Raw genomic sequence first — 26,937 nt, forward strand, 5'->3', positions numbered from 1 at the left:
CTCCTCCTGCTGCTATTGCAAAATACTGTGGGGGCTCTTCAGTGCAAGGTGCAGATGCAGAATTTGCCATGGAACCACGTGTGTCTCACGCGTTGCCTAAAATATACGTACGTGGATTAGAAATTCCCTGCCCAGGTGCTAACAATTGTGTGCAAACAATGGGGTTGCAGCCGGTGCCTGCCTGATCCCTGTGCCACTGTGCCCAGGAACTGGTGAGGGCAGGGCCACAGGGAAAGGTTGTGGGGTCAGCGGTGGGAGGGTGGGAATATGGATGCAGTGTCCTCTACTGTGCTCTTCTGGGACGAGGAGGAGAAGAGTCTCAGCATTGGCCAGGAGGGGGGTGGGGGCAGAGGATGCCACTGAGCATCAGTGTAGGGTGTTGCCAGTGGTGGCTGGGGCTGTGCTGATGGCCCCGGGGCTGCTGCCAAGGTTGGAGGGCTGCAAAGCTGTCCTGTGCTCTACGTGCTTGCTTTTATGGCAAAGCAAAGTCATGTATTTGAGGCTGCAGAGAGCTCAACGGGGGGAAACCACCTTGTGCCATGGGATTACTGGGACTTTGCCAGGCTGTGTGCGCCCAGCACAGGGCTAACAGGCTCAGCCTAGCTTGAGCAAAGGCAATCCAGCCTGCCCACTGCTGCTAAAGGACTGGTGAGCTCTGTGCTGTGTCCGAAGCAATGGGAGCAGGTTCAAACCCTTTGCCATCGGTGCATGCTTGAGCTCAGTGCTCAGCCTGGGCAGTGTGAGGCCACAGTGTGGCATCTCTATAGAAACCCCATGTTTGTTGGCAGCACAGCAAGCTGCTGCTGGCCTGCCTGCTCCTCAGAGAGAATGAGAGAAAAGGTTTCAGCCCTGTGGCCTTTTGAGGATGTTTTGTTCCCAGCTTCACCACGTGCTCAGTGATGGGTGCTATCTTGAAGGAAATCCTGGAGCCTCTGGAGCAGAACACTTCTGACCACTCGATGCTGATGGAGACGTCTTCTATCAACACCTTCAGGAACTCACGTGCAGGTGAGTGCTGCTGGGGCTTTGGTGCTGTGTATGTGAGAGCTCAAACCTTCTCCGTGCGGGTGCTCGAAGCTGAGTGCTGTGCATTGCTGAAGGAGTCTCGGGGTCTGCAGCCCTGCTACGTGCACTGGGTGATGCTGAGCTGTTTCCCAGCCCCGTTCTCTGGGCAGGAACCACAGCTGCTCCATGTCCAGCCTGGATTTTGTAGCCCAGCTTTTTCCCAGAGGATGAGGCATATTGCTTGAAAGCTCTGCTCTGCTCCTCCACGTGGTGCTGAGCAGACACACAAGATGCATACGTTACTTGGAGAGCTGCCCGGGAACATGGAAAGCAGATGTTGGGCTGCGACCCGGGATGAGCCGTGCTGCTGGTTGGTGGGATGGAGCTTGGCAAGGAGTCGTGTCTGGAGATGCAAACAGTGCTGAGGGGGCTGTGCTTAGACCTGCTGACTGCTGTTCTGGAACTCACTGGGAAGCGGGCTGAACCCTGGGTATGGTATTTTGTCCATGTTTCCAGATGAGGGTTTCTCTGCCTTGCCTTCAACAGGGAGTGTTTCTGCCAAAGGTTTTGTTGCATCTTGGTGGAACATGTGCTGTGGAGGTAATGTGGTGGATGCAGCAGTGGCCAATCTTTTTGTGTGTGTGAAGTTTATCTATTTGCTGTTAGTATCTGTGGCAAGTCTGGGCTGTTCCAAAATGGGATTGGGTGAGCCCAGCCTCCCTTGTGTGTCTCAGAGCTCCTGGGCATGGGGCATGACACAGGTTATGTGGTTTTAGGAGCATCCTTTGGTCCTTCCCAGTATACCCTATGAAGCAGGGAGAATCTGGGAAGCTGGGACTGATCTTCAGATCCATTTGAGCTTCAGACCCAAAGGAAGGCTCCCATGTGCTGGGCACTGAGCTCCCTGATTCCAGCAGCGGGGTGGCAGAAGCTGTCTGACTATGTCATAGAATCATAGAATCATAGGTTGGAGTTGGAAGGGACCCCTGAAGGCCATCTGGTCCCACCCCTGCACTGAGCAGGGACACCCACGGCTCCTTCAGTGCTCACAGCCCATCCCCTGACCTTGGCTGTCTGCAGGGATGGGGCACCACCACCACTCTGGTCAAACATGCTTCACCACCTGTAGCTTGAACAGTGAGAGTGTTCTCCTTATATCCAGCCTGAATCTCTGCTCTTGTAGTTTGAAGCTATTTCTCCTTGTCCTATGAAGAGTCTGTCCCCTTCTTTCCTGCAGCCCCCCGAGGTACCAAAAGGCAAAAAGAGGGAATATGTATTTACAGCAACAATTGGATGTGCATGGCCAAAGAGAGGTTGCAAAAAGTCTCTCTCGAGGAGGCGCGAGCAGCGCTGTTGGGAAGGAAAACAGCGCAGTTCTGGAGCAGCTTCCCTTTCTTCTTTTCTTCTCACTCACACGTCACACATCACGGGCCCCTTCCTCAGCTATATTTGGCCACCCATCCACACAGCACTTCCTTTAATACCCAGCTTTGCTGGCCCGCCTGCTACCGGCCCCATCCCATCCCTGGCCGTATGCTTCCGCAGGGCGCGCCGGGACTGCTCCCTTTATGGGAGGATTAATGCACGAGCTCGGTATTCCTGTCCCCAAGGCTGCCTGCTGGATGCTGAACATTCCCGCATCGCATTTCCAGCGTGTCACGGCCTCACAGCATCTTCCTGCTCGGAGCAGACGCTATTTTGGCATGGGGTCACATTGCACGCTGCGCCCAGGACAGCGCACTGAGGGGGAGCTGTGTGGGGTCGGGCTGCATTTGGGGCCGGGGGTCCCTGCTGCAGCAGGAGCACCTCGGGACGCGCCCTGCAGCAGCACCGCGGGGCGGGCAGGGAGGGGTTCTCCTTTGCTAAGGAGAATCTCATGACAGAAAGAAAACAAACAGTGCCGTTTTTCCATTTTGAGAGATCGTCCTCTGCTCTCTTGGCTGATCAGACACGAAGTGGATGTTTTCCAGTAGGCTCTGACTTTTCTCCAAAAAATAAATTTCTTCCAGCAGAATAGTTTAGAGCTGAAGCTTTCCTCCTCCCAGCTCCCTTCCAGCTGCTCCAGCTCATTACTGCTGCTGAGATTGGATGGTGCCCGCTCGGAATGCTTTGGTACAAGTATCTTTTTCCATTCATAGCGATGAAAGGGTGGGCCCTTAGAGCAGGAAAGCAGAAGAGACTTTGAGAAGTCTCCATGCTCAGAGTTATTCCAAAAGCTGAGCGGACAGCCCTGAGCCTGCTCTGAGCCTCCAGCCCAGCAGTGCCACGAGCTGGTGCAGTGTACTTGCAGGCCCAGGGGTTGCCTTGTGGAAGGGAAATACTGGAAACCACAGAGGCTGACCTTTCGCTTGGCGAAATTCCTTCTGGCCACAGCTGGAAGTGGGGATTTGAAAGTGAAGGAAGGAACAGTGCTTGCAGAAGTGGGCTGTCCTGCAGCAAGACGGGGGGTTGGGCTCTGCAAGCTCATAGAGTTGGAAGGGACCCACAAAGATCATCAAGTCCAGCTCCTGGAAGGACACAGGACCACCCAAAAATCAGACCACATGTCCTAGAGAATAGCAGAATACAGAGACCATACGTCTGAACTCAGTGCAGTCCTTCCCCAGACAGCTTCCAGGCTGGTTAGGCAGGAAAGAGAGGAGAAGGTATGGATGGAGGCTTTGCCTCCCCACACAGGAGCATGGAGGTGTGGAGAAGCTGATTCAGTTTGTCAGGAAATCCTTAGTCCGCACTTGCTGGAGACTTCACAGACACAGGAGGATCCCTCCTGTTGGTGACGGATTTATATGCTGACACCTGGACCAGAAGACGAATAGCTTGCAGGTCTGCAACCCTGTTTGATGGCAGGACCCGTGGCAGCTGTCTGCACAGCTGTGTTACAGTCTCAGCAAAGGGAAAGTACATGGCATCCCTGAGTGACCCACTGCCACTGTGGGAACGGTGTTGGGGCTGCAGATGACAAAAAAGGGAGGGAAGGGCAGGAAGGAGGGAAGCATCCTCCTCCCCAGCAACACTCCAGTTAACATCGCCTCCTCCAAGAGGACTTTTGTAACACTGCTTTGACTCCTGATGGGCAAGGCACGGGCTGGGTCCCCTCGCTGTGTGATGGTCTGCATTGCTGTGTTTGCTGAGGTGTTGCTTGAGCACAGCCGGGAACTGGTCTTGGAGAGTAAGGAGGGATGAAATACTCTTCTCCTTTCTGTGCAGCTGTTGTTTCAGTTTCGTGGCAGGGCCATGCAACACAGGGATCATAGAATCACAGAACCATAGCCTGGGTTGAAAAGGACCACAATGATCATCCAGTTCCAACCCCCTGCTATATGCAGGTCATCAACCACCAGACCAGGCTGCCCAGAGCCACATCCAGCCTGGCCTTGAATGCCTCCAGGGATTGGGCATCCACAAGGATCCCATCCACGGGGATCACCAATCTGATGTCTGCAGAGATGCTCTGCTCCTGGTGGGAGTGCACTCCAGAGGAATGTGCACAGCCCTCAGTACAGCCCTGAACTCAGTCTGCAGACCTAGGCTCAAGCCTGGAACCATGACATTGTTCCATCCCCGTGATATGTCCTGGGCTGAAGGGTTCCCCCCTGCTGAAGCCCTGAACCTGAGAGCAGTGCCTTTGCAGAGCTGTGGGAAGAAGATGAACTTTTGACTCTTACTGAGTAATCCTGGGAGCTGCTATCCCTCCTTAACAGCATTGCCAGCCTGGTTCCTCTCCCTTCACTTCTGTGAGTTCATCTGACCCCAAATCCAGCAAACCCAGCCCTCATTGTGTGCTTTAACCACCGCCTGTGGGGTTTGTAGTGCTCGCCAAAGCCTGGAGGTGCTGGAAGCTGTGGCACGATGCCTGGGAGGGGAATGGAGGTCAGTGTGTTGCAGCATCCCCAAAGCAAACTGACTGCAGAAAAGGGGCACAGTGACAGCAGAAGTCCAGTGTTTGCTGTCCAAATATCAGCCAGATTGTTTGGGAATAGTCTGCAGGGAGCTGTACTGCCAGGAATAGGGCATGGTCACAGGGAGTATGCTTCTGGTGGCCTCACTCCTTGTCACTGTGTGTCCTAGTGCTGTCCCCATGCTGTCACCGCTGGGTGACACTGCCAGTCAGAGCACATGGGAGGGAGCTGCAGCATTCCTGTGGGATTAACCCAGAGGAACAGGAGAAAGCATAACCCCACATGGCTTGAAAGCTGCACACCCCGGTATGCATGGTGGCATTTCCAGCAGACCTGCCATAGGAGTTTCCCATGCTTGGGCCATGACGTGGTGCTGGAGAGCTCTGAAAACTCTGCCTCTGTGCAGACTGCAGCATGAATGTGGGTCTGTGCGTGGAACGGCATCTCCCTGACCTCCCTGGCAATGCTTGGATGGGTGAAGCTACACGCCTGGCTTTGCTTTTTGCACGATCCAGCTCACAGCAAGGCTGGCTGAGCTGCTCTTTCGTTGTGAGGGGTAGGAGATTTGCAAGAGCCATCACAGGAGCTGCACTGCAACAACACCCCATGGCAGCTCATTGCCAGGCAAAATCGCACAGTCACGGTCTAGCTCAGACTTTATGGTCCTTAGGATTGCATTTATTTACAAACACATGAAGTGTTGTGGCTTTTATCTCAGTCCCTAGGGTAGAACAACCCGTAGGGCTCCTGTGGGGGTTGCTCAAGGTGCTCAGCTTGGCTGCAGAGGGTTTGCTTTTCATGGCCAGGGCGTTTACAAACATCAGAACTGCAATTAGTTGTTTTGAAGACTGCAGTGTACAAACCCCATCCTGCTATGCTGGGGTCCCCAGGTGAGGTGTGAGGCGTGAGGTGGGGCAATGCAGGGTGCAGGGAGAGGCAGAAGATTTGGGGATATGGTTCTGGCTGCACCCCTTCCCCACCACGAGCATACATGCCTTAATGGAGTGCAATGGTTAGCTGCTGGTCAGCTTCGGATTCCTGCTCTGCCTCCTGGTGTGTGTGATGTGTTTGTCTTTTCAAAATAGACAAGATTTCAGTGGATGACAGATTTCTGTGGATGACAAGCTTTGGCTGGCTTTGTTTGCTGATGCTCTGCATGCAGCAACCATGCTCCCACCCAGGCGGTGTGCTCACGGATCTCTGCAGGGCGCTTCCATCCCTTTGCACTGCAAGGGCTTCTCAGTAGGTTGTGCATGGAAGTGCATGGGAAGGATGGAATTTCAAGCAAGAAAAGGAGGTTATTTGCTGATTGCTTAGGGCTGCAAAGGGTTAACTCTGCCGTGCTCATAGTGCTGTGGAAGTTGAGCAATCTTGTCTTTATTACGGAAACTCAGACTGGGAATTAGGAAGGAGACTCCAGCCAGCCAGGGAGCTTTCCCAGAGGTTTGGAGCCTAAGCACTGACTCCAAGCGGCGATGCCAGAATTTCTTGCAGGGGCCTCTGGAACAAAGAGGAGAGCGGGTTGGGCTGTTGAACCACCCCACAGCTCCTCGTGGCTCCTATTGCTGTGCCGCGTGCCCCCCAAGCGCGGGGCTCACAGAGCTCCCATTGTTCCCCGCACTGCTTCCTCTTCTGCAGCACTGGAAGCGGCAGCGCCCATTTCTTGTCACTGCCCTCCTTGTGGCTGCAGATCTGAAGCCCCCCCTGGAAATGCTTAGTGCCCCAGAGCATAAAATCTGCCAAAGCGATGGCTTATGGCTGGGTGCTGGGGAGCGGGGAGGGCTACGCCACTGGAGCTCTTATTGATTGGAGAGCTGGAGGTTTCGCGTTCATTTGGGTTGGGTTTTTGGAGGCAGTCAGGTTTTAAAGTCCATCCCTGCTTTGTCCCAGGGCTTGCTGCTGCTGCTATGGAGGGCATGAGAACAGGGCATTTATTTTCCATCTGTCTTCAGTCTTTTGTGCAAAGCCTGTCCTGAAGTGACCTTAGGGCTGTGCACTGCTCCGCAAGGGGAGACGTGGTGGCTCTCCAAGCACACTTGGAAGGGCTGTTTTCCCCTTGGTGCCGGGTGGGTGAGGTGGGGAAACGCCTGCGAGCTGCACCATGAGAGGGTGCTGATGGGAACCTTGAGCTGCTGTGTCAGGGCTGGTCCTGCCGGGCATTGCACAGAGCAGACGTCAGCTTTCCTCCCCATCCTGGCAGTTCTGCAGCAGCAGATCAGCTGCCTGAGGAGGACAGGCTGTTCTCCAGTGCAGGGTGGGAGCAGCTTTGGGATGAGCCGGGGTTGTGGGGGGGTCAGATAGCAGGCTCATCCTTAGCAAACCTGGGGAGATCTCTGTGTCTTTGCCATGATGAAATGGAGAAGATCTCCACGTGTTGTGTCTGCAGCTGCTCATATGCCTGGCTGTTTCAGGGCTGGTCCAGGGCCAGGTGTGAACATGGTGCATCTCAAGGCTCTGCTCCTCTGCCATGAGGGCCTCTTGGGAACAAATGGTGGCAGCCTGGGGACAGAAAACATTGGAGAGTCGGATGTGGATCCACATGTGAACATCTTGTCCTCTGTGTCCCGCTTTGTCCTGCACTGTGGAGCACAGCCCATTGCGTCTCTGAGGGGAAAAAATGTCCAGAAATTCCACAGACCCTTCAATGTCGTTTCTGTTCTACAGTGAGACAAAAAAGCTCCCTTTGTGCAAGGGCTGAAAGAAATAGCCCAATCCCACAGCGTTCCCAAAGCCTTAATGTCAACTATTTGCCTCCTTGTGCTTGCACATCAACAAGCATTTTCCTGCCTGTGCACTCTGGCTCGGTGTTCTTGGGCATGCTGGAAACACGGGCAGGAGACTGGGAGGATGCAGTGCAGGCTGGCTGCAGCAACTCTGCTTTCTGGTTCTTACGTTCCACTGACAGTTCTTCAGAGCTTGCTGCTATTTGCTGCTGGACAATCAATTTGCCCCGTGGTTCAGCCATGCACCCAATGCCCATTGGAGGCAATGGTTGGATGCTCACCAGAACAGAGAAGCAGAACTCCTGTGCTGCAGTTTGGTTTTCCTGGGGTGTCCTGTGTTCCCAGTCCCCATCCTGTTACTCCCTTCCTCCCCCAGACCTATCGGAGCCCGTGATCATCTCTTTCCATCTCAGTTGCACAGCTTCCCCCTTCTGATGCTTGGGGAGGAGTTTGGGTTGGAAGGACTTCATGGTGAATTTCAAAGAGTGAAGTCAGATGAATGAATAAAGGGTGGTTTTGTTGCTCTTATCCTTTCATCAGCTTTGTTTGGGTTCCAGCAGTTCTTTCTGCAGCTGCTGCTCCATCTGGCTCCTCACTGAGGGGTCACATTAAGATCCTGCTGAAGATGAGTGAGTTGCTGTTGAGTTGTGTAGAGCTGAAGCTGATGTCTGGCGAGGTAGAACTCATTTCTCTCTGCGTTGCTTAAACAGAGAGCTGAAATATCTTCGGAGAAGAACCCATAAGGCAGGAAATTCCTGTCCCCCTGTGATACAGGCTGAGCTAAGGGTCTGTAAAACACAGCAGGAAGATGTGCCTGATGGGTCTGTTGGTGTTCCTGAAAGAGTGGAGATGGTCCCCACCCTGGGACATGGGAAAGATGAAGGGATCGGCACAGCATTAAATAATGCACTGAACAGTGGGACTGCAGAGATCGAGGTTTGCTCAGATGCTGGGCATTTACCAGTCCATCAGTGACTTCTTCCAGGGGGAAATTTGATATGAAGGGGATGTCTTCCCAATCTCACATAGCGATAAATGGGAAAGCCTTGCTGTTACAGTAAGCTTTGGTTTAACACTTGCTGGCAATGGAGCCTGAGCACAGTCAGATGAAAACAAGATGCTCATCCCGTTAGGGAAATCAGCTGCTGCTGTCTTCCCAATTCAGATTTAGTGCTATACTTCAAAGACAACATGACCTCCACCCCACACACTCTGCAGGTGAGACCCTTACCACCAACGTTGGTTGCTGCAGAGAGATGTGTGTGTGGGTCCCCATGTGCACAGTGACCCCCGTGTGGCATCTGCTCCCTTCCCCACCCACCCTTCGGATGGGGGTTACAATACCCAACCAAATGTGGGAACCACAAGGCCAAAGACAAATGAATGGGAACCAGAGCCTGGGGGCACGTCAGCAGGGGCTGGCTTGGAAGCAAATGAAAGAAGAGAGAGGAAAAAATAATTAATTACTGCGAGCTTCTAAAAAACACAAAATAGCCACTTTTTATTTCAGAGAATTCCCTTTGCAGCATGTAATTTCATTTCCTCTGCCTGTTTTCACGGCGCGCTCCGGGTGCTCTCAGAACAGCCTGATTTACACCCCAGCTCACGCGGGTCCCTCTAAATATAATGGTGTGAAAGCTGTCCCACTGCCAGCAGTGCTTGCACGAGCTGCAGCGTGGAGCAGCGTTGGATGCTTTGTGGCACGTCTTTCAACAAGAGCAGCCCTCCCTCCTTCCACTCGGGAAACTTGTGCTCTTATTGCACTGAATATCTCAACCTGTTGACTTTATGTGCCTTGCTGGTGGTATCTGAGGTTCTGGATGGACGGACTGAGCAACACCTAGTGTGTGTTTGATATGCTGATTAATGAAGGCAAGATGTACTCTGACCACCCCCACAGCCAAGAAATTGTTCCTTGTTTAAAATTGGCCATGCATCCCGATTCTCATTGCTTGAGTCCCAGTCTCTGGAGGACACTGCAGTGAACGTCCTCTGCAGTAGCTTGAAGGGTATAAGAAGAACTCCAGCTCTGTTTAGATAGCGATGATTTAAAAAATTAATTAATTTTTAAGAATTCCTCATTGAATCCTGCTTTTGTGGGTGGGTTTTTCCAAAACACTTGCTTCCACCAATGGGGAGAGAGTTACATTTCAAGGGGAAAAAGTTAAGCTAACACAGGGTGTTTTTCCAGTCCTGTTCTAGGTATTACATCCTTTGGGGCCGTCTTTGGAAGCCATCCAAGTGGGGGATATTTTAGCTTTCTGTTCTGGAGCTGAGACTTTCAGCAAAAGTGCATAAAGTTTAATGCTTCCAGGGTGAGTGCTGGCACAAGCACAGGGAAGCATCCAGCTGGCAGGAGGTGCAGGAGAGGTGCCTGATGCCCCTGACCCTTTGGTCTCATAACTGGCATTTTTAGTCATTTTATGACCTTGCTTCTTTGCTTAGATTATGTCTATCTATCTATTGGTTGGGTGCTGGGAGCAGGTGAGTTTGGATGTGTTTGTGGTTGGTGGGGCACAACTGGAGACGGGATGGGATGTGATGGAAAGCCTGTGGGATGGAAAGCTCACTGCTTTGGCTGCATGCTGCTGGGGAGCTAGGCTGGCACTGGACAGAGAGGAGAGCTGGAGCTCTTCCCCTGGAGCAGCTCATGATGGATTTCTCGGCTTCTGATAAATCCCAGCCTACGATGCCCACACTGACCCTTCCTTGGCAGCGGGGTCAGCCAGCTGTGCCAGCACAGCCCTGCAGGTGGGTCTCACTATGAAGCTGCTCTTCCCAGCTCTTCCCAGAGGGCTTCCAGGGATGTTGTGAGCTTTTATCCCCACGTTCCACAATCTGTCCCAGGCCAGTAGCCAAGTATGAGCCGTAAATAACCAACAGTGGCTGAGGACAATCCCATCTCGTTTTGCTGTGAGGTTCGGCTCTAGGCTCTCCCTTGGCTTCTCCTCTCCAACCTCCTTCTGTGAGCCCATGGTCTGTGCTGGCTGCTCCCCATTGGAAACGCTCCGAGCCTGGAGCAAAGGGTTACAACCTCTGAGAGCTGCGTCACAATGGACATTGGAGGGACACGGACCATCTTAGTTTGTCAAAACAAACACATCATATTGGCACAGAGTGTGCCACCCTCCAAAAGCCCATAGCTCAGAACCAGGCTGGGTTTGGCACGGCTTTCCCCAGCTGTGGAGTGGAGTGTGTGCAGCATAGGAACAGCAGAACATTATAACAACAGCATTTCAGTGAGACTATTTTGGTTTTTTTTGAGTATGGAAACTTTTTCCTGCTGCCACGTCAGGCTGCTCCTATTTATAAGAGCCTGTGGGGCTGCTCGGGGCCAGGCTGGGGGTGTGGGGCTCATCCCCACCGCACAGAGCACTGCAGGATGCGGCTTAGGGCAGGACCACTAAAAATACACTTTCCCCCCTTCCTGTCCCTATGGTTTTGGCAGAGGATAATCTGAAGCGGCTCACTTTAAATGCTCTCACTTCTCAGAGCTCCAGGCTGCTTTAATTTGTACCAGCAGTGCGTGGCAGGACTTGGGGAAGTGCATGCAGCTCGGTTCCCTACCATCTCCATTCCTGAGCACCCAATGCTGCTGTTGTTCAGACGAGGACTGTGGTATTGCAGCACAGTGTCAGAGCCCAAACATGCTCAAGTTTATCTTTTTTTTTTTCTGGCTGTTTTCCTGCCAAGTGCAGCTTACTTATTAAAACTGACCCTGGCAGGAAGGGGGAGGCAGAATCTGCCCCAGTTATAGAAAATAAAAACAGTGCACTATTGAGAGGCAAGGACCAGGCAAAGTGAGTTAGCATCACTTTGTAGGCGGTGCTTCCCACACCTGCCAGCTGGGTGGCCTTGCTCTGCACCAGGACCACAACCACCCACAGTCACTGCTTGTCCCTGCATGGTCTGAGGACAATGGAGTGACGACCTCTGTTCATCCTTTGTATCCTGCAGCTTGCTGCTCAGAGCTCGCAGCAGAACCATGGCACAGGGTTTGTCCCTTGGCAGATCTGGCTCTCCAGGGCAGTCCTGGTCAGCAGGGTTACGGTGTCCATCTCACACTGACTGCTTGTGCTCAGCCCACTCGTGTTTATGGCTCGATGACTCAGTTATAAGCACACTAAGTGCTGCTCTAGGCCAAGGTGAGGTGTTAGAGTCAGGCAGGAAATTCTGCTCTCGGGTGACGTGATTTTTAAACGATTGATGGAATCTGAGGAAGAACAAGCTGGTTTTATGAAAGATCTTCTGAGTAAAAATATTGATCCCAGTGATCTGATTGGTGATGATCTATGGCCCCTTCCTCAGGAGAGAAGAAGCCAGGAGGTCCCATCTGTGGCCATGCTCTCATCATGTCTATTTTTTTGGCTTCCAGAGCACACCCAGCCCACAGCCAATGTGGGTCTGCCTGGCCACCTGCTCCAGTGCCACCTGCCCCAGTGCCACCGCTCATACCCTGCCTACACCACACACACAGCCCCGGTGGTGAAGATGCTTATGGAGCAGGATGGGAGGAGAAGGCCCACAGCCACCCGTCCCGTGGCCACTGAGCAGAGCACAGCATCACCAGGAGCTGCCACTGCAGGGACGTCCTCACTGCCATCCACAGCGAGTGGAGGCAGCAGCTGTGAAGGTGTGAAGGGCTCTGTGGGGAAGGCAGTGCCCAAGAGCAGCTTGCCACCACCAAGTGTTTGCAGCAGGGTGATCTTTGCCAGAAAGGCTACGCTGCGTGTGGCACCGTGCAGCAAGAAGAGATGAGATGTGTGTAGCTGGGAACAAACAGAACAAGGAGAAGCTCCACTGGTTTCCCGAGTGCATTAAACTATAAATGAAAACAGCACTCTCAGCTTTCGGAGCCTTTCCCTCAAAGCCCCGTTGGAATGAAAGATAAGCACAGAAGGGGGTGATGCTGCATTTTGCAATTGTCTGGACAAAACTCAGCCCTACAGCCAGGCAGTGCCCACAGCGTGTGCAGGGCAGGGCAGGATGGAGACGCGGATGCCTGTGTGCCCACGCAGCCTGGAACACAGAGCCCTGTTCTTTGTTCCACTGCAGCTCATCCCCCTGCTTTGCATGCCTCTGGTGGGGGCTGGGCTGGGGATAACAGCCCTGGGGGCCTCTGTGCATCCCTGTCTGCATCCCAGTGAGATGTGGGGCTGCTGTGCAGAAGATGCACCGAGCAAATCTGTGCCCCACTCTCTTCTTGGAGCACAGAACAGAAGGGAGCAGGGCTGACTGCTGACACTGAGGACTTCTCTTTGCACTTATCAGTTGCATGTATGTATATGCTTTCATACAAAAAAGTATAGGACCTTCATGCACAAGTGAACCAAAAAGCAAAGCAGCTGCTGAGTGTGCAGCAGGTGGACAAGCTGCTTTCCTTTCTCACTCACAGCTGATGTTGTCTCTGATGACAGAGATGCTAAGGTCAGAACGGCAAGGTGAGATGTTCTGTGTGTTGCTGCCCAAATCTTTCTGTATTTATGCTTCAGCAGCTCCATCTCTACAGCAGCGACTGATGCTTCAGTACCAGGCATGTCAAAGCTGCTGGAAAAATCCTCTGAGGGAGCAGCTTCCTGCAGCACTATGGCTGGAGGTAGAAAAGCATCAAAGGACTTAATGGTTTTATCAAAAGCAATACTTAGAAATGCATTGTATCTTCAGCAAAGGTGGAAGTGCTCCCTCTCTATCAGTGAAAGAGTTAGGACAAACTGGAACAGGTGACTAAACAAGTTGTGAAAAGCACCAGTAAGGAAGAAAATGAAACCAGAAACCACGCTGGCTTTGGCAATTCTTAATGTGAGTTTTTCAGTAACTTCTCTTTATGGGAAACCCTGGCTTTTCTGTTGTTGCTGTGGGACCACTCTAAAGCTATTTATATATATATTTAATAGTATTCTGCACTTTCTCAGAATGGTAATTCTAGATTTCAGCTTGTTCTGCCCACCACCATTAAAAATGTTCTCTGAGGGCTTTATTTAGCTCTGGATGAAACCCATGGGTGCTATTTTAGAGCCCCACTGTGTGGTGTCAGAGAGCCCTGGTGCAATGTGCAGGTGGCAGCATGCAGGTGGTGAGCAGCATGATCCAGCTGTGATGTCTGCCATGCTGAAACCCAACAAGTGATGTCACCTGAGTGGGCAGGGACTGGCTGTGCTCCACACCCATCACTTCCCTGGGGTCCTTTGGGGACAACCACACACGAGGTCATAGGACAGCAGCACAGCGTTGGATGCAGCCCGAGGGAACACTGGGGGTCTGAGATGAGAGGAGGTCTGGGGTGATGTGGAGAGGAGGGGTGGAATCGACCCCCCCTGCTGCTGTAGACAGACCCAGCAGCACCCACATTGTTAAGATAATATACAACTGGGAGCCCAGAGCTAATCGCAGCTCTCAATGACTTCTATTATGCTGCGGTTGCTGCTCGCCTGCTGTATTGAAACCAGATGCTGAGGTCGTTGAATAGAGACAAGCCAGGTGCTGACTGCCTCGTTTAAACCAAACACAGAGTGATTTCCTGCAGGAGCAGCATTGTGTGTATGTGCTGGCACCCAGGAGCAGGAGGGAGCTGTGGGGAATGGCGACTGTACGGCTTTGGGACCCCTCCCCACGTGCTGCTCCATCCATCCTTTAGGGCTACAAAACTGCTTTTCTCCCTCCCCTGGCACTGCTTCATGGTGCAGTTGTGCCGCTCTGGGTCTCAGCAATGGCTCGGTGTCAGTAGGAGCTTGGTATGATGTCAATGTTTCGAGTGGGTGAAGCAGAGGAGGCAAAAATAGACATTTAAACATTTTTCCACTTATGCCTTTTTTGAAAAGGAATATTTATAGCTCGGCACACAAACACAGGCGCTTTGTGAACCTGCCACCCATTGCGCCGCGGTGCTCAGCCTGCGTGCTGCCCTGTGGGTCTGCTCAGGGCACCCCAGGGTGCTTGAGGACGGATCACCTGCAGCAATCTGCAGTGTGAGCTGTGAATTTGCTGTTAATTCTGAAGCCTAATGAGGGCTGCAGTGTTTTCCCCAGCTCACCCATTTCTGGGTGCTGAAGGACCAATCACTGCGTTTTGCTTCACAGCCCTCTCTGTGCAATTTGGTAATGCTGTTAAATCAGTTTTGAGGGTGGAAATGCAGTTCTACCCCCAAAACTGACCCGCTCAAGGAAAGGAAACCGTCGCTTCCATGAGGCTTTTGCTGTGTTCCCGTCTGCACTGAAGCTCAGGACCTTTTGTACATCTCAATGGTGGGGATTGCAGGAAGGTGAACCCAGATGCTATAATTTCTGTCTTCCTAAATTGATCTTTCATCTGTTTCCTCTCACTCCTTGTCCCCCTAATTTCCCTTTTTCAGCTGAGCTGCTTGCTAGCACAGCAAGGGCAGGAGCCAGGCTGAGACACTGCTGGAGGTCCCCCAGCTCACAGCTAAGGGCAAATCCCTGCACCTCACACTCTCAGTGCAGGGATTGCTGCCTTTGGGTGCTGTCTTCAAAGGGAAGCATTGGCTTCCCTGAGCCTCCCCTTGGTCCTGCAGTGGGAATTTACTGTGCAAAAGCCAGAGCTGAACAAAGGATTTAGGCACTTTCCTCGTCATGGAAATTCCTTACTGGCCAAGTGAAAACAGAAGGTGTTTTCCTAAAGTTTTCTTGGTGCACTGTAGGTGCTTTCTTAAAGACCTAACAGTTCCTTGTTAGAAATCCGAAAACCACAAACTGATTTTGGTTTGGTTCTGACCACAGATTTTCAGTTTTTAAATACATAAGATAAAAGATCTCTCCAGCCAGCCCAGGGAAGGAGAGCTATGCTGTCTCACAGGACCTTTGCTGTACAGGCATGAGGCTGCCTTACTCAGGCAGGATAGCAGTGCCAATGCCTGCTCTAGAAAGTACTGGTCACCTGTGGCAAGCCTTGGCAGTCCCTGCAGGACTCCTGCTTGGTGGGGTCGCACGCAGAGCTCCTGGGAGCACATGGGGCTGCACATCCTCCGTTGTGAAAAGGTTTTTCCCCTCGTGCTGGTTCCCTTTTTGCAGCCTCAGGAGATGGATGGCATTCCAGCTGCCCACAGGAATTGTCAGCTGAAGGCAGCCAGAAGGCTGAGGAGTTTATGAAAACGCGTGTGCCTGCCTGCCATCGCATCCTACGCTTGTTGCTGCAGAGCAGAAAGGAGCTCCTCATCTGTTAAGTCTGCTTTATTCCTTCATGTTCTTCCTGCAAAGACTACTTGACTCTATAGGACCTTCAAGAGTGCATCAAGTGCTTGAAAAAGACATTGCTAGTCTTACTTGCAAAATGCAGCAGGTAGCAAGCCATGTGGATGCTCATCAGAAGGTGCTATCTGGAGGCACAAAGGAGGGCAAAGGGAACAGGTCCTGCCTGCTCTCCATCTGCAGCCCTGCCCCACAAGCTTGTTTACCTCATCACAACACAGCATGAACTGCACTGGGAGCTACCAGCCATGTGCATGGACCAGGGCCTGTGTGCACCTCTGCAGCACAGCACTGAGCCCTGTGGGTCTGCATTGCAGCAGATCTACTGTGATGCTCATCACGTCACTCCTCTGTTTTCCTTCTAACCATGCCCAGACCCAGCAGCACATTTCCTGGAAGATGCTCTGGCTCTCTCCACACATTAAATTACCGTTGATGTCTCGGAGCTGGAAGCAGTGTCTGCTATTAGCTGGTGCTGTTAGCAGGGCCATGGGGAGCTCAGCATGGTGGAGCTGAATGTATGCTTAGAGAACAGAAACTCTCTGTGGCTGCCCAAGCTGATCTGGGCTGCTGGCCAGACTCCTTCAGGGGGATTAATGGAAAGTACAATGATGATAATGAGAGCTATCCTTTAAAATGGAGAGCTAATCCACAGTGAGCAGAGCTCTAGACTTGCTGATTCACTCCCTAATGGATAAACAGGGATGCTCCCGTGTCTAGTTGAAATGATGCGCGCAGGGAAAGGTGCTGCTGTGGATCGTGGTGGGGCCATGTGGATATGTCAGCACACCTATCTGACACTCTCACATTGTAGGTTAGCATGGGGGAATGCATCCATCTTGTGCAGGCTGCTCCAAATGGTCTCTGGCAATGGGGAGGTGGATGCTTGCAGCATGCAAATTCTACCTTTCCCATGGTAATGCAGTAGGGCAGGTGAGAGGCATGTTTCCCCCTTTTTGGAACTGATTTCCACCCATTAAAGAGGTTTTGTGGTGACAGTGGTGGGTTGAGGAGCTGAGTCGGTTCCTGCCCTGGTGGTACCTCAACTGGTGTCAGCGTGGCTGGGCAGAAACAAACCTGAGCTTGGCAGAGGTGGTTGGTCTTCAACTCATCTCTGTGCAGAGGTCATTGCTGGGACGTGGGCAGAGGCAGCAGCTCGATGTCTCTTGGGGAATGCTCAGGGACAGAACAGAGAAAGGCTGTTTGTTTGGGGCTGGATGGGAAATCAGGAACCTTCCCAAAGCCAGAAACACACCTGGAGGTCATTTCCAACACTGCTTCATTGCCACAGAGCATGTTTCAAAGCATGTTTGGAGGACTGTTTTCTCTCACAGTGTCCAACAACATGAGATTTTTGACCTAAAGATCTGTTTTAGAAGGGGAAAAAAAATAGTTTAAGTAAAGGCAAAGCTCGTTGGGAAGCTCTCCAGTGTAGGTGGCCTGGGGGGATTCCTGGTCAGGTTGTGCTCAGCTCAGTAGGTGGGCTGTGAATTTTCACATAGAAATGAACACCACCCCAAAATGTGTCCAGACTGCGCTATTAAGAGGCACCAACAAGAGCCAAGTTCCTTTCTGATGCCCCAAGAAGCACTAAGTCAATGCATGCAGGAAGTGCTGGTTTCCAACAGTCAGCACATCTCTCTGTGCCTCATATCTGTTTATCTCCCAAAACATACAGTGTCTGCAGCTTTGGGGATGTTTTTTGGAGCTCTGGAACAAAGCTTGTGTCCTGCAGGGTGCAGTCCAGGTTCACCAAGATGAGAGGTGCAGCCTGCTCTTGCCTTTGGCCAATGCTGCCCAACAGTGCAAGGACAGTGAGGACTGGGACACAAAGAGACGAGAAAACTTCCTACAGATTATGTCAGAACAGGGACTGGCTTAGGAGAAGTTTTACTTCTTCAAACAGCAGCAGTTGGAATATTTCCAAATGAGCTCTGGTGATGAATAAGCACTTTCACCCTGGAAAACTCCTCCTCTCCCTCCCATCGTGCCACGTGGTCCTTCACAGCAAATTGGCAACATTGCCCAAATTCCAGGCGAGTCACCCTGTCTTCCCCGTGTCTAATGACTGGTGGCTTTTCTGAGGGATAAATGTCCCCTGGAGAGCACTGTGTGCGTTGCCCTGGGGTGGAGAAGCCCCTGCATGCTTCCAGCCAAAGCTGGAATGCTGCTGTGTATCCCAGCAGCATCCAGACCAGGTGCCTTCCCTGACCCAGCACCCGAATATCTCACTCATGTGCCACTCAGGCCACCGAAGAGATGTGTTAGAGGATGCTCTCTGCATGCATCACCCCACCCTGCTGTCATCCATGAGTTACACCAAGGTACTTGCACAAACTTTGCTAGGGCAGGTAAGTCTCTAAGGTTCTCGGTGCTTCCTGCACTTTCCACCCTCCATCTCTCTGCCTTTCCCCAACTTTTGCCTATTCATTTTGTACCATTTTTTGCTAATGAGAACCAAGAGGGTGACTTGCAGCTGTGGAAAGCTTGCAAAGACATGACAAAATTCAGACCTTTAGAAAAAGCAGTCATTAAGCATCTACATGCAGCATCCACTAAAACTGGAGGTGATTGAACACTGAGCCACGGGCATTGCCTTAAGAGACAGAGGAAAGCAGAATGTCCATAGAGCACACAGCTCTGATTGTACCGAGGCTAAAATCTGGCAGGAAAACACTCACAGAGAGTCACTCCCTGCCCTGAGTCCCAGCAGATCACTGTTTTCTTGCAGCATGCCTTAAGCATTAATGCTAAGGGATATTTTGGACCGAGAACTGGGAACAAATCCCAGCATGCCATAGTCCTCTTGAGAACTGCTGGCAGGCACTCGCTCTCCCCAAACATCAGATACTTGCAAGTCCCACTGAACTGCCTGCTCCTGGGGCACGGCCATGGCCTCTCTCTGCTGGATGCAGCTCCTGGAGCACCCAGCCCACCCCGTGCATTCGCTATGGGGTCACGCAGCCAAATGCCAGAGGTTTGCTCTATGAAACATGATCTCCTTCTGAAGCACGGTTTGCACGATGGGGATTGGTTTTCCTGCTGCCTTCTGCCAAGCTGCAGGTTTTGATCCATACTGCGGGTTCAGGAGGTTGGGAGCTCCAGAGGAAGAGGGGCGGGTGGCAGGGGCTGCACGTCCTGGCCAAGAGTCCTCCCTCTGTTCCTGCCTTGCCCTGTGGGAGACTTCTACGGTTGCTCTGAGAGTTTAGACTTTCACTTTGCATCAGTCTGAAAGAAAATGTGTGTCTCAATCTTAAAACCTGACTTGTTCATAGAATCATGGCCTGGGTTGAAAAGGACCACAATGCTCATCTAGTTCCAACCCCCTGCTATGCGCAGGGTGACCAACCAGCAGACCAGGCTGCCCAGAGCCACATCCAGCCTGGCCTTGAGTGCTTCCAGGGATGGGGCATCCACGACCACCGTGGGCAACCTGCTCCAGTTGTTGGCTAAGTCCCTTCCATAAATGGGTCTGGGGTCCTTCTGTCCATGATCGGGCAGCTTCTCTCTTGTCTTTGGCAGTCCACAGGTCTTGGGTGCCCTGCCATGGGTAAAACTGGCCACTTTTCGAGGGTGAATGTCCCACGTGGACAATCCTATGAAGCCGGTGAGAAACTCAGCACCCAGGACTCAGGCCCAGAAACAGGCTGTGCTTCAGGAGCTGTCTTAAGAGCATCCTCGCTTTTGCTCAACGGAAAACTCATTAGCAACATATTTGAATGAGGCTCTGTTAGGACACACACATTTCACAAACCAGAAGAGCCCCGTTGGGTTATTATATAGGATTTCATGATGCTTATAAACACGGGAGCAGGCGTGCTGGTGGGTGGTGCTGTCAGCATGGGGCTGCTCCGTGCGGCGGTGGCTGTTTTTCCTGTTACTGTTTTAGACTTCCTGAAGCTCTCGTTGCTGTGGCAGCGGGGCACTTTTGCTTGCAGTTTGTGAATGAGCACTTTGGGTTGGGAGGGAAGGGCTGCCCGGGTGGGTGCTCCTATGGTATAGACAGGTGCTGCCCCAGGGGAGCTGCTCTGGTGCATGGGAGGCTGTTTGCCTCCATGGTTTTAATTGCAAATTCTAATCAACTTGGGTACGTCTCTTTTTTTTTGTTGTTTTCTTTTTTTTTTTTTTTTCCCCAAGGTCCAAAGTTTCCCTGTATTAAGGGAAACAAAATCCGGGGCCTGAATTCTTTGCTTTTCCCAACAATTAGTTACATATTGACTTAACGAGCACAAAAATGCTCTTTGCAATCCAATGTAAAGTCCTGTGGAGCCAGCAGCTCCTCCACAGCATTTCACAGTGCTGAGCTGAAGGATCATATCCTACACAGTCCTACATCGGCTGCCCAAGTGCACAGCCCTGGGGTGCCAGGAGGGCTCAACAGAGCTCGGTGCTGAGCAGGGCGGGGTGGTGCTCAGCACGGGGACTTTGCAAGGCAGCAGGGGCTGCTCAGGGCCACGCTGGTGGCAGCTCCGTGTTTGTGCAGCATTCACAGAGAGCACCGCAGGGCGGTTGCATTACCCCGACCTTCTCACATTACGCAGCTTTTTCTTTGCTGCAAACTATAAAAAGCCTGTCGTGACCTTAAAACCGCAGAGTAGCTCCTGCCTTCACTGGAGGGGCCATTTCTTTCGACACGGAGGGCAGGTTTGCACGGCGGTGCAGTAGGGACAGGCAGCTGCAGGGCTGAGTGCCCACGCTCCCCTCCTGCTCCCCTTCCTTAGCAAAACGTTAAGCGAGACAAATCTGGACGCATGAGTCACCTAAGAGCAAACTTCCAGCGTTGCATAAGCAGAGGCCCTCGGAGGTGCTGCTGGGCGTGTGCTCCCCAGCCACGCTCTGCTGGTCCAGATTTGCCTACGTCTGCAGATATTCGTGGGCAGCGCTGGCTTCTGCCCCATGGCAGGGTTGCCACCATTTCTGTCCAGCTTCTGCTGCCTCCCTCTTCCCCATCCCCTCTGCTGATGTTTGCTGGTTGTGCTGTTGATTAGCTCTGTGTGGTGATGCAGAACCTTAGGGCTCCCATGTCTGTCCATTGAGAGCCTGCGGCCACTGCTGGATGGCCATTGTTGGCCACAGTGGGTACAGCAGGAGCACTGCTGGTAGAGCAGAGCATGTGAGGAAGAGGGGGGTGCAGAGTGGGGTGGGTTGGTGGAAATAGCAATGGAGAACACAGGAATATGTATCGTGTCTTCCGAAGAGTGGTGGGATGCCGTGCTGAGTCTTGTGAGTTCCCATGGCTTGGAATTGGTGGCATGTCTTGGAAACAAGACAAAGAAGCTGGAATTGAATTATTAAAGAGGTTTGCTAGGGCTCCTCAGCTTGGGAAACATCACTTTCTTGAACTCCTTCTGACCTGAATACAGATCAGGATTCAGAGGAGCCCATCAGAGGGAGGGAGATGGATGTCTGGGTGTGTAAGCCATGCTCCACTATGCCCACTACTGTGAATTACACACACTGCCTTTAGGGAGGGACAGCAAGAAGATCTGAAAAAGACAAAACTCAGAAGTCCCAGATTTCACCAAAAAAAAGCCCTAAGAACTAAGATGAAAACCAAGCTCAGGATCCCCAACTGGTTCCCGTGGACTGTTTCTCGAGACACTGGAGCTGTGACACCAGAAGATAAGCCAGGCTTGGGGTTGCTGACATCCTTTCATCTCTTTATTGCCTCCTGTTTCTCCCTGGGCTGGCAGAACATGGCAGTGCTGTGTTGAGACATCTTCTCACTTCTCCTTCACCCAGCTGTGATCCCTCCGTGGTGGCACTGGTCCCTCTGCTTGCCCGCTGCCTGGAGTGTGCATTGCTTTGCCTTCAGCTCTTCCAGCCATGTCACAGCTTCATGCCCCACCACCCCGTCGCACAGAGTGCATTTCCCTGCCACCATCTGTCACAAAAGAACCTTTCAGGGGGCCTGTGGTGGCCCATTTCACCCCAGACATCCTGGCTGCAGCCCCCAACACTATAGGAGCCCTCTCTGCTCCTGCAGCACAGAGAGAAAAAACACACACCCAGCAGCACTGGGTTATCTGTGCATCACATGCAGGGACAGGGCAAGCTGGGGAGGGAGATTACAGCAGAAATTGTCTTCTGGGTAAAGCAGAACATTGTGTGTCTTATAGAGCTCAGTACAGGATTTTACTCCAAATAACTGCTTTTCCCAGGCTCAGCACAGTTCCCACAGCACTGGAGCAAAGGCAGGATGCTGGGAAGCCACTGGAGATATCTTGTGGCAGTAATTTGCCTCAGGTTGCACTGGTAGTTTGCATTGGTTGCACCCTCTGAGCATCATCTGAATACCAACACTGAGTTGGTCAAGTGTAGGACAAGTACTGATGTTCTTCTGTTCCATCATCATTGCAAACCCTGAGCCCCAGAAAGGAGCACATCCACACTCAAGTCAATATCTTTGTTTTTTCAGCCTAGAAAAAGGGGAGTAGAGGGACACCACAAACACAAAGAAAGTTCATGACATTTGCTAGGATGGAGAGAGTAGAAGATGTATGTGAATACCAACGTGCAGTTCTTGATCTCAAGGGAAAATTGGCGTGGACACAACCCTTAGCAAATTTTGGGGTAGAAATGAAAAAAAAAAACTTTTTTCCATAGAATCATGGAATGGTTTGAGTTGGAAAGGACCCTTAAAGGCCTTCTGGTCCCACTCCCTGCACTGAACTGGGACACCCACAATTCCATCAGTGCTCAGAGTTCTGTCCAGCCTTGCCTTGCATGTCCAAAGATGGAACATACATTTTCTTTATTCAAATTTTCTTTATTCAAACACCAGTGCTTTTCAACTACAATTTAAATTTTGAAGATTTCTTTTTCAGTAATCTAACAGAAAGAACAGCTGTCTGCTGCTTTGTGGATTTCCATAGGTTGGTTGTGCTCCTGAGCCCATTCTGTTGCTGGAGAACTACAACCTCCTCTGAAATCTGCTTTTTCTCTCCCGTCACTTCAAATCTCTTCTTTTGTCTATGATGTGGCTGAACATGGGAAAGACTATGCAGAAAGGATCTGAAGGACAGACCCTCCGAGGTTGAGATCTGCCTTTTCTGCTCATCTTTTCTCATTCGTGGTACCCAATGGCCTGTTGTGCTGCTACACCCCAATAAACCTTTTAATCTAGATCCTCCTTCTTTCTCTTTACAAAATGTCTTGAAGTGTCAGCTGAAAATATTCTGGCAGGATTTGGAGACTGAAGAATGCTTCAGGGGAGCTTCATTTGCCACAGCCTTGGGAGATGTTACAGCACCAGTTCCTCGGTGTGGAGCTAGGGGGAGGTACCGTCTTTCACATGAGATAAAATCAGGATCCTTAGGACCCTAAAAAATTCTAAGATGCTTTTTGCAAGAACAGAGATGTTAGGCCATTTGCGTGGCTAAATGTTTGTGCAGCTTCCCAGCAATCTGTCTCCCAGCTCTGGGCATCATGTAGCGTTAGGACATCTACCTCTCCAGTGATGTCTGTGCTTTCTCTGAGCATTGCTGCAGGAGAGATACCAAATCCAGTATACTTCAGCATCTGGGATGAGAGATATTAGTTGCAGGTATGAACTTGGTGGGAGATTTCCAGGGACAGGAGCAATGATTCACTGAGGAGTTCCCTTCGGTTTTGCCCACCCATGTCACGAGCTGTAGAATAACCAACACTTAATCCAGTTGAAATGGAAACATCTCCCAGCTGGAGTTGCACTGCTCTCATAACAACTTGACCTCAGCTAGCCTCACCAGGTCTGCAGGGGACTGGCTTTGATGTGGGGGAGTTTCTGCACAAGGATGGCAATATGGGGAATGTGCAGTGCTGGGAAATCCTTCCTGGTGTGCAGAGTGCTGGGGCTGAAGGTGAAAGACTGGTTAGGAGAGGTGCAAGGACTCCTGCACCTCTGTATACAATGGATATTTGGAGAAAGTCTATGAGGCTTTGGTCTGGAGCACTGCTGCTGCATGTAGCAGCGATGGCAGAGGTGGCAACCGTGTGGCAATGTGGGATGGGAGCCACCCAGGTCCTGGTGGCAGCCCTCAAGGGTAGAACTCCATCTGCATTCATGTGAGGACCCCTCCAACCCGTTATTTTATCTCTATTTCCTTTTGCCCTCCTGGCAAACCTCACTTTCTTCCAGAACCCCCAATTTCGACGTGCAGAGATTTTAATCTCATGCTCAGGAAGAAGAAAACAACCAAAGATACTCTCATTATGTGCTGCAGTCTAATTCACAGGCTCTTTCCACTGTAGGGTTGCTGCTTCACACCTAAGGCTTCTTGGCTTGGATTTTCTCTTTCATGAGGCGGTCTCAGGGGAGGAAGCTGTTGGGCAATACAACCGTTTGTTTTGGCGGATGTATGCGGGTGCCGGCCCTGCAGCCTTCCTGAATGCACACTCAGATACGAGTTGCTCGATCCAAAAGGCTGGATCTTTCACCTTAACAGAAGGCTGGTTGAAATAACAATGAGCAAAGGCACCAGCTTGCTGGCATTTGTGTGACCTGCCAGCTGGGAGATGCAGAAAGGGGAGAGGAAGGGGACACCTGTCCTCACTGCGAGTCTCTCTCCTCGAGCACTGCAGAATAAGACACCCCAGCATCTTCATAGACCTGCAGAGTTCTCATCTCACAGCTCATCACTTTTTGGGGTAGGTTCCCCACCTCACTGCACCAGGGGCGGGGTGCCAGGGGTACCTTGCACCTGTTACCAAGGTCCATTGGTGAGATCTCTCTCGCCCGAAGTCTCCCCGAGATGCTGCATGACTAACACATTTACAGTGCTGCCCACACCTCAGGATGGTATTTCAGGGCCAAGGGATCCAATGAACCCGAAGGAATGGGTATAAAATACTGATGACACGTCCCTCCCATGCAGGTGCCGGCGGGGAGCTTGGAGGTTTCCATCATTTGCTGACCCCGCAGATGGTGCTGTGCTGTTATCATGCTGCCTTTGTGCTGAGATAAGTGAACTCCATTCAGCCATTCAAAGTGACTGTTAGCTGCAGACAAACCAGAGCTGGCTAATGCTCTTCTGTCAGAGGTTTCAGCAGCCGAGTCTGATCAGATACAAGGTTTAAGTCACATGAACGCTCACAGTCCCTTCTTTCTCTGTGTTTTTTTTTTTTTTTTTTTTTTTTTCCTGTGTGTACATGGAGGTTTTTTGAAGGTGTTTTTCACTGTGTTGCACAAAACCATTCTAGCAAGTCCTGGTGCCTTCAGCTGGAACGTTTGGTGCAAGGCAGGCCCCAAGGCAGACCTGCCCATCCCATCACTGGAGCCTTTTGCCCTCCACGAGACCCAGACTGCTACTCACTGACAGCCTTGGAGCTCAGCACAAAGTTGCTGATGACAATTGGTGCAGAACACAGAGCTTTCTCTGGAACCTTTCTGTAACGGCTGTTCATTTTTTCACCTGACTTTCAAGCAGGGAAATCCTGTTGTTACATGACTGAATAGCTCCACGCTTGGATTCTATCTCCCCTTTCCCATACAGTACCACTGTCTGAGGTGTGTCTGCAGGGACAGCATCGTTCTTTTGCTTCCTGTACATGAGATTAGACAACCTTCTCTCCCATAAGTCAATCTGTGGCTGATGGGATGCTGTCGTGAGTGATGCCCCAACCCCAGCAGAGGTTCTGCACAAGACATACAGCTGTCCCAAAACCTGGGAAGGTCCCAAGCCCTTAGAAATCACCTTCACCAGGTGATGAGCGTGGTGGTTCAGCTCTGGTGTTGGAGATAATGGCAGTGTGTATGGCAATGTTTCCATGCAGCTGGTCAACCTGTGGGTGAGGATTCAGGGCAGCACCTGTGGCAGCATGGAGCAAGCAGGAGAGAGCTTCTCATGTGGGACAGGCAATGCCTGGGATGATTTCTTCCTGTGCAGCACCGACGATGAGCTGGCACACCCCAGGTGATGTCCTCGAGCATTTGGCTGAACTCAGGGCCACCGCTCCCTCAGGTGGCAGAGACCTGTGGAGGCTTATAGCCCATCTCTGAGCCATGTAAAGACACGTGAATCACAGCCAGGGCGTGTGCCTCTGAGCATCACCGAGGGCCATGCACTCGCTGTGACATCTCCTGGCTTTCTCTTTCCCCGTGACACACCACAGGGATGTGTCACATACAGGATGATGTGGCTGTGAGTCAAGGTGACATTGGGGTGGGGCTATGGGTTCCTCCCTGGGCTTCAGCTGGCACTGCCCATGCACCTTGGAGATGCTGTTCATTGCAAAATACTTCTTCTTCTGCTGGGGAAGCAGAAATTTCTCCCTGTATAAAGTGGTAATTGTGCCACTGGTTTGGATCTGCAAAGAGTGGCACAGACCTAACCAGGGTCTGCATTTTTGATGGGTGGAGGTGTGTGCATGTCTGATTACGTGCAGATCAGGGGAGAGCAGCACACAGTTTGCACCTCACAGTGAAAAAATCACTTTTTTGCAGTAATGCTCCAGATGAACAGAAGCCAAATGCACATCTTTTTAACCAGAGCCTCTCCAATTACATAACGAATTCAAACTTCGTAATATTTTCAACTCTGAGGTGAATTTCTACATTATTTCCATTTGGGATTCTTTGATGCTTTGCAAAGATCTCTCTTTAGCCTTCTGAGGCTGGTCCTGCTGGGCACATGGGGTCAATGACTGTGTGGGGTCACAGCAGTATCAGGGCCCCCAGCCATGGGGACACCCTTTGGGTAAATCTGTGCACTGTACCCATGGGAAGATGCTGCTTTAATGCACGGAGAGATGAATTACTTCTGATTTATCAATCACAGAGCTGGATGTTTCACCCACTCTCTCCTCCTGGACTTGCAATATAGTTCCTGGAAAGAGACAGGCATCTCCATCCAGCTCTTAGACACCTCCATCCCCAGTGGTTTGCTCTGTCCTTGGGGCTGCTCCATCCCCAGGGTTGCTCTCCAGACTTTTGGCACCACATCCTCCCATTCCCAGCATTGTTTGGCTGGTGGGACAGCATCCCAAGCATCCCCAGCCTGTTTTTGTGATGCCATACATCATCACTCCCCCTGTCCAGGCATCCCGGTGGGAGCAGTTGGGCAGGGGCAGCAACAAGGAAAGCCCTTGGCTCTGCAGGAATGCACTAATTGCTGCTGAACAAAAGCTGCT

The 26,937-nt window shown here is 51.6% G+C and overlaps 1 protein-coding gene across 1 annotated transcript in view; it reads left to right on the plus strand.

The window, feature by feature from the left end:
* The first annotated feature begins 728 nt into the window (after positions 1-728).
* Positions 729-26,937, plus strand: part of TEKT3 (tektin 3) — a 43,414-nt gene continuing 17,205 nt past the window's right edge. Inside the window, exon 1 of the mRNA XM_085240250.1 lies at positions 729-1,008. The gene's annotated coding sequence lies outside the window, so the exon portion shown is untranslated. The remainder of the gene's footprint in view (positions 1,009-26,937) is intronic.

This window comes from Meleagris gallopavo, chromosome 20 (assembly GCF_905368555.1).
Source record: "Meleagris gallopavo chromosome 20, MGAL_WU_HG_1.1, whole genome shotgun sequence".
In the NCBI taxonomy this organism is placed as follows: domain Eukaryota; kingdom Metazoa; phylum Chordata; class Aves; order Galliformes; family Phasianidae; genus Meleagris; species Meleagris gallopavo.